This window comes from Dinoponera quadriceps, unplaced genomic scaffold (genome assembly GCF_001313825.1).
Source record: "Dinoponera quadriceps isolate SergipeBrazil2010 unplaced genomic scaffold, ASM131382v1 scaffold676, whole genome shotgun sequence".
Lineage (NCBI taxonomy): Eukaryota > Metazoa > Arthropoda > Insecta > Hymenoptera > Formicidae > Dinoponera > Dinoponera quadriceps.
This window is the reverse complement of record NW_014554818.1, coordinates 1,567,520-1,577,941: the sequence shown is the minus strand read 5'-3', so window position 1 is coordinate 1,577,941 and position 10,422 is coordinate 1,567,520.

The window sequence follows — 10,422 nt, the reverse complement described above, 5'->3', positions numbered from 1 at the left end:
TTTGTNGGGGGGGGGGGGGGTAGTTGTATCGTCTGTAGCGTTACGCTAAATCTATCGTTTAAGTGTACAGAAATAGTTTTACGTACGACAAGTTTAAGACGCCGCTTTTCACGGAGTGTTGATGTGTACAGACTTGTGGTAAGGATAAGTAATAGTAAAGAGTGAGAGAGTGAGCGAGAGAAAGAAAGAAAGAGAAATGGTTGTAACGTACATACATATTTACGTGCGTAAACGCACGATATGAGAAACAAACCCGGTAACAAACACTAACCAACGGTAACATTACATCGGTATTATAATTTCCCGTCCAACAATGTAAGTGCAATATAACATGCGTTACGTACAACAGTTGCATTGCCGAATGGGAAATTCATAACATTATCATAATATTACAGTTGGCTGTTGTTTACCGGCTTACCCGTTCGTCTTCAATGGTATACTGGCCTCTGGGACATGTCCACCTGCGAATATACCGTCAACAATGTAGCATTTACGTTGTGAAAGCTAATCGTCGTCATTTTGTTCTTCGTATACGTAACAGCTCTCATCGATCAATCGCAAATAAAGTGATATTTTTTACGGAAGCGCGCACGTCACTTCTCAACCGTAGACACCGATAGACGTATCGGCGGGAGGAAGCCCGTGATCGAGAGTTCTCTCCGCAGGCGGGACGCGCGGCCACGTGGAGTCGACGACGGATCGGCCGGCGCGATAAGCGCCACTCTGACCGAAAAATCTCTTCTTGCGCCGCCAGCTGCGCGCTCGTCCGTTCGATCGCGCCTTCGGTCGCAAGGTGAACCGGAAATATTTGGGTTGCCGGGAGGGAAGGCGAGCGTGCAGGTGTCATTCAGCTCGAGGCTGAACGCGGACTTTCGTTAGGTGGATGATATCACGACGCGCCCGCGTGAGAACGCGTTCTTCTTCCTCGCCTCGGATGTTCCCCGTTTCGTCGAGTCACGCTCCTTCCTGGCATCGTGAATGACGACAGATTTTGGGACGCCATTATCACAGATCCCGCCTCGGTCGGAATTTCATTCTCATATATCTGCCCACTTTTGTTTCGACAGTTGTCCGAAAGGGCACGGCGGGATCGAGGAGTGAATTCCACAATCGGCGCCGAATTGAATCGGGTTAAAGCCGAACCGGCGGGCATCCTTCTCGGAAAGCATCTCGCTTACCGTTGGCAAAAATTCCGGTTCTGCCCGGTGGTGTAGTACCCGATTTACAGTATCGTAGAAAACGGCCGTTTCCGAGAATTTAGTGGACAGCGCTTATGCAGCTGCAGGTTCGGATGCCACGTCCTCTCTCTCTCTCTCTCCAGGCCAGGACATTGCTGGCGATCTCGCTGCCTGAGTCACTCGGCAGTCGCGTTATGAGTCACACACAGACGGGCCTTATTGGCTGAGGAATTGGTTTCTAACAAAGGAATGTTGTTGCAATGGGCAAGCAGGCAAACGAGCGGGCGAGCAGACGGTGGAGCGGTCGATGCATCGTCTTCGTCGCTTTCTCCCGTCGCAAGCAACGGTGCGAAGTTATCGATCCTACCTAATGCTATTGTGCCAATTCTACAGTAACAACCGTGATAAGATCAGTAACGCTGTAAGTTACGAATGATACCATTATTCGCGCATGACCGACTTAGACAAGAGCGATCGCGGATTAACGGTGAAGCGCTCGTAATTAAATAAATAATTCCTCGATTCCTCTTTCTAGACTCTGATACGATATCAGGGAAAATAACGCAAGTGAAGATTTCTGAATTTTGCGATTATTGTTCAACGACAAATTGCACGTTTTGAAAAAAAGATTCGAGTAAATAATTACTCCAATACTCCTCAGCGAAACTTTGATTTGGATCAAGTAAATATGTTACTTGAATGCGGAGAAAAGCGCTACATTCGAGTAATTACTTAATCCAAGTGAAAATTCGCTAAGAAATATCAGACCGATTATTCGCTTGAATCTAGTTCACTCTTTTTGTGTAGAACTGGAGATAGGTGTCGGCGAATTCTTATTATTATTCATCGATCAGTTTGATCTGAGTTTGGTGAAAGTCAGCCTGCAAAGCTGAACGTCGACGGTCGCCAGACGAGAAAAAAAAAAGAAAGTACCTCGGAGTACACGGAGTTAATTGGTGATATTTATCACCAGTTGAAATCCGGATTGATTCGAGGTAATTCGAGATATATAATTTTCTCGTTAGCCGTCGAATCGCCGGGATTCGCGAGGCACGCACGCACGTCGGCGTGATCGCGAATTCCTGCGTATTAACGGGCGATTACTCACTCGTCTTCGACGAGAGTACCGAATCGTACCGGCCGAATGTCCACGCGTGCGTCACGCGGTACTCGTCGCCGCGCGATGACGACTATCGACGCCCACTCGATACGCGTGTGTCATCTATCAATAAAAGAGCCCTGCGTCTCGCTTGCGGGCATTGACGGCACACATATATATATATACACGTATGTACACACCCCGACGAGGCGTATCGCCTGCGTGCGTGTGTTAGCACTGCGGTACCATTCACGGCTTTCCACGGCGCAAACGCACGCAACGCGTGCGAGCCGACGACGACGTTCTCGTTCCGCGGGAGAATGATTTCTCCCGCGCGAAGGGCACAGTGGGCTGGAAAGGTAGGTAGGTAAGTAGGTAGGTAGGTAGGTAAGTAGATGGATGGTTATTTGAAGTTTATCGGAGAAAACATATTTCCCACGACGTCCTTTCGCTACGTAGAACCACACGGGGAAACAATTCCGTGGGTGTAACTGTATTTCCCGTTGCCCGGTAGCGGCAGGCGAAACCGACTCGGTTGTAGGGACAGGAACAGATTCTGCCTGCACCGATAGAAATTATTTTCGGCCTCGGCTGTATTCTTTTTCTTCCTTTTGCTTTTAATCACAAAAATAGTAGCAGCAATTGCGCATGTACACAATGCGAAGTTTTGTATTACAAATTAAGAAACCATTCCAATTTTTGTGCACTTTTTAACATATTACCTCGCTGTTAAAGTAACGCAAAATTTTTTATCGCGTAAGATTATTATTACTGATACACTATAGTTCTTGTCACCAAGTTTTCACCTGGTCCCTATTCAGTCGCGGGAATTGAGTATCTTTTTTTTCCGTGCAACTTTACCACCTACAATACCGCTAAAGTTTCAAGTTTTACGGCGGAAGGAGAGCTCACGAAGGCCATTCTCGCACCTTGCAGAGAACGCTGCCTCCGCCTGTGCTTAAGAAGCGTCTTCGGCACGTCCCGTTTGAAAATGCGCACGGAACACGCGCGTCACAGAGAAAACGAAGTCCGCGCTAATATTTTAATTGGACTTGACTAGTTCGTAAAAGAATTCAGGATTAGCACAATGACGCGATAACGATACTGCGCGTACCGTATCTCGCTGCAGTGCAACAACAATAATAACAACAATACAATAACGTCGTGCATTAACACTGCGGCCGAGTTAATGATCGCGCGCAATCAGCGGTCATTGTAATCGCCAATCAAGCGCGGCGAAGGACCGACACGGCGAGTCGTTTTTCCCAGGCGGCGGTTGGAATTACGTTGCCTTCGCATAACTACCGACGATAACTACGTCCTCCGTGCCGCCTGTGAAGTGCGACAGGGAGTCCCTTCTGCCCTTTCCGCGCCCATAACTATCGGGATGGTGTAGAACGACGTACGAGGAAAGAGAGGATACGGCTGTTCGTCGTTGCTAATGCAAGCAATTATTTTTCGTGAGTCTCGACACGTTCGTAATCTCTCCCGGACGCAACGACCGTTCCGGGAAGAATTAAGATTCGCACCCCTCCTTTCCTCGGTGTCTCTCTCTCCCTCCAACCGCCCTGCCTTCTCTTTACGCTGACCGATACTTCGAGGCAATTTTGTAGAAAAGACCCCTTCTCTCTCGCTCTCTCCTTCTACGTCTCCCGTACAAAGGAGCGACCCGTTACATTCTCTTCGTCGTGGATCGCTTCACGAAGGATGTCTTCGACGGTCTTTGCGATCCTCCTCTTTGCCGGGCGGCTGAAGCGCGCGATCGTGACCGGCCGACCGAGTTAAGCAATTACGGGCAGACCCGCTAATTGAATCGCGGTATCCGCGTCTGAGTCAAAGCCTGCTGCGAATGACTCACGGCGAGTCATCGGCAGCGTGTCGGTGACACGTGTATATCGAACGTCGGCATCCGTCATTCGTCGAAGTTAATTAGTCGAACGCAAACACGCCGCTGCTGTTGGTACCACGCGTGTAGCTCGGTCTTTTCGACGATAGGATCCAGAATTACCGAAGAGAGGAGTGCTGCACGAATCTCGCTCGTGTTAAAATTAGCGCGACAGCGTGAGCTTTTACACAGTCCCGTGGTGCGAGAGCGTATGAGTGTTGCGCGCGCGAAAAAATACCGTACAATCCTGAGATATACGGAACGGAGAGTCGAAGATAAGACAGCCTCTGTCGCGGGGGATGGTTTCGTCACGTGTAATTAACGAGCAAAATCCGAATTGTTAAATTTAGACAGGGCACCGTGTCCTAGAATACCACCTTTACTTTTAACGCGTGTATCCAGGACGCTCGATAAGATCCGATCCTGTCGCTGTACATTTGTCCTTTCAAAAAAGCGCCACGTGGCTCGACGTGTGTCGAAATATTTTATATCAGAATAGCGCCCACGAGGAGGCGCACTGCGACAAAAGCGACGGGAAACTAAGCAGAGTTCTGATGCGTTCAGCCCGAGCTTTGCGTAATGCACGTGAAGAATCAAGTGAAGTACGCGGAAGAGCCGCGTTAGCGGCGATAATTAAGTTGCTTTTATTTCACTTACGTCTACTTGCCTCGTTTTACGATGGTATTCCTACCGAGGTTACCCACCACGCGCATACGGAATCAAAAAGTTTCGTTGAATTTATCCGACAAATGAACCATACGTGTTTTGATTGAGGGGCGCAGAATAGTTATAAGAACTAGAAATTCCGTTTCCTCCGGCCTAAACGCGTTTGGTTTGTGTTCATTGTCGTATAAATTCAACCAAATTTTTTTCCGTGTACGGAGAAAAAGATTTCCTTGGATTTAATAAAATCGGTTTAATTGGCATAAATTTATGTTGTTTTTATTAAACAAATCCACGTCAAACGAACACGCGTTAAATCCAAGAAGAAACCTTCTTCTCTGGATGTATTTATTTATAATCGACTGCGTGTGCAAAGTACCTCAAGGTGCGAATCACAGAGCCAAGTTACAGATGCTCCCCTCTGTAAACGCTATGTAAATCAAATTGCGAAATTAAGCGCGAAGTACATCTCTTTTCCCTCGAGCTGATTGTTCATGCACGACGCGACTCGCAGCTGTCGCTGGACAAAGCCTTTTAGAGCGTCGGTAACTGTCGAAGCATTGCGGACCGACTAATCGCAGCTAATATGTATCTCGCGACTGTATGTAACATTGTATATAAATTCGATTACCACTACGATCCCGTTTCTGCGATAAATGAATTCTCCATAAGAGAGAACCTCGCGAGGAACGCGAATGGCCATTACTTCGGTGTTTTGTCTATTCGGCCAGCCGCGGGACGGTCGGGAAATATTTTAAAGGAGAATGATAATAGTTATTACAGAGCGCGCACTGTACATTCGCCAAAATAGCAGTGCTACAATAACATCGCAATAATTATTGTATCGCGTGCGCGCGTTACTCGGAAGTTAAAATACGAGATTCCCCGTATTTTTATTAATTCGCAATGTAACATTTCGCTTTCTGAGCTTACAGCTTATATATATTTCATGCAAAATTCGCAATGTGGTAGCTGACAATTGACTGGCCGTATTTGTATCTCTGCGCGTGAATAACACGTGCCGTTGATTAAATTTGCCATCTCAGTTCCTTTTTTCTTTTCGCGTGTTTCATAGGTATATGATAGATCAGAATAGTTTACGTCGAAATTACGATCCGGCAGAATTTCAAACGATGGAAAAATCGCGGGTGACGGAGCAGAGAGAGAGAGAGAGAGAGAGAGAGACAAAGTGAATACCGAGTGTCGAATCGCGTTCTCTCCGGCCGAGACTTCCTCGGTTGCTTGTACGGATCCGACACGACTCGAAGCCGCCACTGGGCCGGCTGGATGCACCCTCTCTCGCATCGATGCCGGCAGGCAGCGCCGCGTTGCCGGGCAACCAGACGGCCAGACTGCCGTCTGCCGATCGGTCGGGGTGTGCGGGAGACCGCTCGTCAGACCGGGGCTCAGGGGGGGTTGGTAAGGGGAAAGGACAACGGGCACGGTAGGGAGAGAGGCAGAGACGACGATGGAGGGGGAGACGACGGGCTCTGGAGGGCGCCGAGGGGCCTCCAGGCGCACAATGAGGGTTGCGTGGGTAGGTAGGCAAGCAACGCCGCTCGGGGAAGTAGTGGGGGAAGTGCAGCGCGACGTCGCGCCCGAGGGTGGGGGGACGAGGGCGAATGATCCGGCAGGATCGGCTGCCAGAGGGTGCACGCGAAAAATGAATATTCGCCGGTGGAATGATTTCGGGGCCACCGACTATGAGCGAATTGTTTTTCAGCCGGAGTAATCGATGGTGTACCCCCCTTCCTGCCGCTCCCATCGGCCGTTCGTCGACCGGCGACAACTCGCCGCTTTCGGTCGGGCCGCCGCGGCTCTTTCGCTTCGTTTTCCACTTTTTCTCCTTTTTTTCCTTTTTATTTCGACGGTGTTGTTGTAACCAGATTGAACCGTCCAATACCGCAGGCCGGTCTCGACGGATTTACGAGGCTGGATCGGCCGATCCGAGAGAGAAAGAGAGTATCCGCCGCGTGTATTATTTCGAAAGTAAGGTGGAAGACGCGCGACTTTGTTCGCGCGAATCGCGAAATCCAACGGCGGGAAGCCGCCGACGAGATCAAATCTCAACGGTTCGCTAATAGCGGCCGCGGGACTCGATCAACGAGCGGCGGGGATAAATTAAGCGCGGAAATTAAATACGATGCCTCCGATCGGTCGTAACCCGAGGAAGCGATCTCGCTCGCGCAACCTCGCTTTGCAGACTTCGCCGGAGCGGTCGAAGCGCCCGACATCGTTTCCACTGTTAAATCTACATTGGCGGACGTGTCGGAAGAAAAACAAAAGGAAGCGACGCGCGTAGCCTCACATCGTCAGTTCCGCCCGTTCCGGAGACCGCGGAAAAGGACAATCGCGTTTTCACCGGCTGAAAAAGCGTCCAGTGTTTCTTCTCGACGGACGGCTCCTCGCGAGCCGTCAATTATCGGCGGCTCGCGTACGTACAGTCTGCCCCCCCCCTTCTTTTATTGGAAGCTAAACATTGCTCGCGGCGCTTTGTGCGCTTCGCACAGCGGAGATATCGCGGAAGAGAACGGCAGCAGCAGTACCGCCGATTCTCTCTCTCTCTCTCTCTCTCGCGCGTGCGCGAATAATAAATAAAAACGAAAGCCGTATCTTCTTTTAACGAGTGAAGGGCGGCGCACGCACTCGCGCCGTTCCTGGCCAGCCGACGGCGCGGTGCACGTCGTCGCGGTGGAGGGCGACGGGACACTGCGTCAGGAGAGGGGACGACGGTCGTCGGGGTGTCAGGGGCGGCCGGGCCAGACGAAGCGAGGTCAGTTATCCGCCACGCCCGACGTCGACGTCGTCGTTCCGGCGCGGCGCGTTGCATTTTCGGCGGCGGCGCCGCCGCTGCGCTATGCTGCGCTGCGCTACGCTGCCTTCGTATCGCCGCATTGCCAATGTTCTCGTTTTTTCCTTCTCCAACCTCCTCCTCTTCCCTTCTCTATGTACCACCTCCGCGATCGTTTCATGCTTTTCTCTCTCGACAGGCTCTTTTCTCTCTCTTTCTCTTTTTTCCACTCTCCGTTATTTCCCGATTATCGGACCCGGTTCCTTGACTTTTTCCCCCGTTCGTTCCCCAGTTCTCTCTCTCTCTCTCTCTCTCTCTCTCGCTCTAATTTAATTTTAAGGCTTCTTTAATGTCGCTTCTATTGTATCGTCGGCTGGATGGGATCAGTTTCGCACGATCGTTATTACGCCCGGTCGGCTCTGGTAATTACATTAAACGCTGAAAAGCGATGGTCGTAGATAAGCTAATCGGCGACATCGGTACATTCATCGCGCCGAATAATACCGCGCAACAATAGCACCTCTCAATTGATTTGACGTTTCGCAGATTGGTAAGCTCGGCCGAACAAATATCGAGGAAATAATTGTTGTTTGTACTTGCCGTGCGATATTCGGCGGATTTAATCTTTAAGCGCGGGATAAATTTGCTCTCTCTTCCTCAAGCCGGTGCATGTACGCAATGCCCCTTAAGCTTCAACCATGTTCTCTCTTACACCTCTTCGCGTTCCAAGGTACCTTTTTTCCAGAGGACGGTAAATTTCTCTCCTCCATTCCCGTCGCTGCACGCTGCTGACCGCGCCGCCTGCCATGACGTCTAAACTGGCGGCTGCATCGCGCCGGTTGCACAGTCGTTGTTTTGCGGCGGACGGAATCTGCGGGATGACCATCGTCCGCCCGTCCGTTCGTTTATTTGTGCGCGATCGTTGATATTTTCGATTCCGGGCGCGTACTCTCTGTGCATCTCTTGCTGCGCGCAAATACACACGGACGCGACCCGACGAGGATCGAGAGCGACTTCTCGTCGAGCCGGCCGCGAGTGCACGCGATCGATGGCGAAGTGCATCCGCGGCGGGGGTGGTTCCACACCGCGACCGTCGCCACTGTGCGCGTCTGATTTCCCGTATAGACCGAAAACGGACGGAAAATGGGCAGCGTAGAGGATCGCGCTCGAGCAATACAATTTCCGTATCTCGGAAGGAAAAGCGGCCCTTTTTCTTCCAAGTTACAAACTTTGCTTCCCCGGCGTGCGATGATACCTTCCTATCTCGAAATCACATCGACGGATTTAGAGTTGTCAGCATTAAAAAATCGAGTGACCTCATTCAAGAATACATCTAATATCGGCTGGCCCCGAGTCGAAGTATGGATGCTACCGCTCTGGAATAGTTGCATGTTTAAATGCAACACGAGTAACCGCGTGAATGTCCTCAATTTTAAATTACCATTTTCAATGAAAAATTTACCTTAGAAAGTAATAATATTTATTTATATGGAAATACAGAATGAGAGAGAGAGAGCGACTCGCAGTGAGCGATTATACGGCGTTATCGGAGGCGCGATTGAAGAGCGGGAACACCGGCGAGAGACCTGCCTGGTGGCGTCTACTTCGCTCGGTACTTCCATTTCTCGCTTTATCTCCTCCGTGCCCTCCCCCTGCGTGTCCTTTCGGAAATCTACCGAGGTGTCACAGCGGTATCGATTCGCCGCGCACGTTTCTCTTTATCGCGCGCGCCATGTTCCTGCACTACGATTACGTACACAGTAGGCACACGTCTTGCGAGCACTCGAATGTTAATAGCCGCAGCTGCACGCGGCGGTGATGCGACTCCGCGGGAAGATCTCAAGCCAACGGACGAGCACGGCGGACAGATTACTACGACACTTTTCGACGCTCCCTCGAAACGCATTCGACGTCCAATGGACAAATTTATCTCCCGAGCGTTAACCGAAAATACTATCGAAACAGAGGGAAATGAAGCAACTTTTCTGACTGTGCGCACTCAGCATAAATCCTCTGTTATTCCGATAATCTCGTAAAAATATCTACACTTTCTCGGTACGACGCGCAACGATAAGCGAGACGGACGTTCGTTCTCGGTCCGAGGGGAAAAGTGTCAACTGTAATTGCAAATATATCAACTCTTGAACGATCAGTCTCTCCTTGATTGCAGGAGCGGTTAGATTAATACGTCAGTGTATACGTAGTACTAGTTTCATCGGATTCTTATCAAACTCATTTCGCCTTACAACCTCCTTAAGAGCCGCGACTGTCGGTGAAGTATGCGCGGCCCGTAAAGCCGCGCGATGGCCGGTTCGCAAAAAGCGCGGCATGCGGTTATCTAGCAGCGGAATCGGACGGCTTGCGAGATATCGCGGACTCGCGGCTTCACCACCGTTTTTTCTTCCGACTGCGTGCGATCTTTATTGCCGGCTTAATCGAATAAATCGAACACGATCCTCACCGTGCGAGATACCCGGCTGACGATTATTGCGACCGAGTCCGCCGGCAGGATTAATTGTAAACCACGGGAAGGGTCGATCCTCGCGCGGATACGTCAGCCGGCGTTCCCGCTTCCGGTTCTGTGATCGCGCGTACAATCGATATCTATCTGCGCGATCGCCGAGCTGCTCGTCGCGCCAGACGCGAGCGGCGAGTTGCATTCCGATCGGCAAAATCGAGGTGTATGGAAAAATAAATTTCGCTCATAAAAGTGTTATCGATTGTACGATTGATAATGTTCTCCGTCCTTCGGAATTTTTTGATTGGACATTTCCGCCGAATTTAAATACCTCGATTAAATACCTTT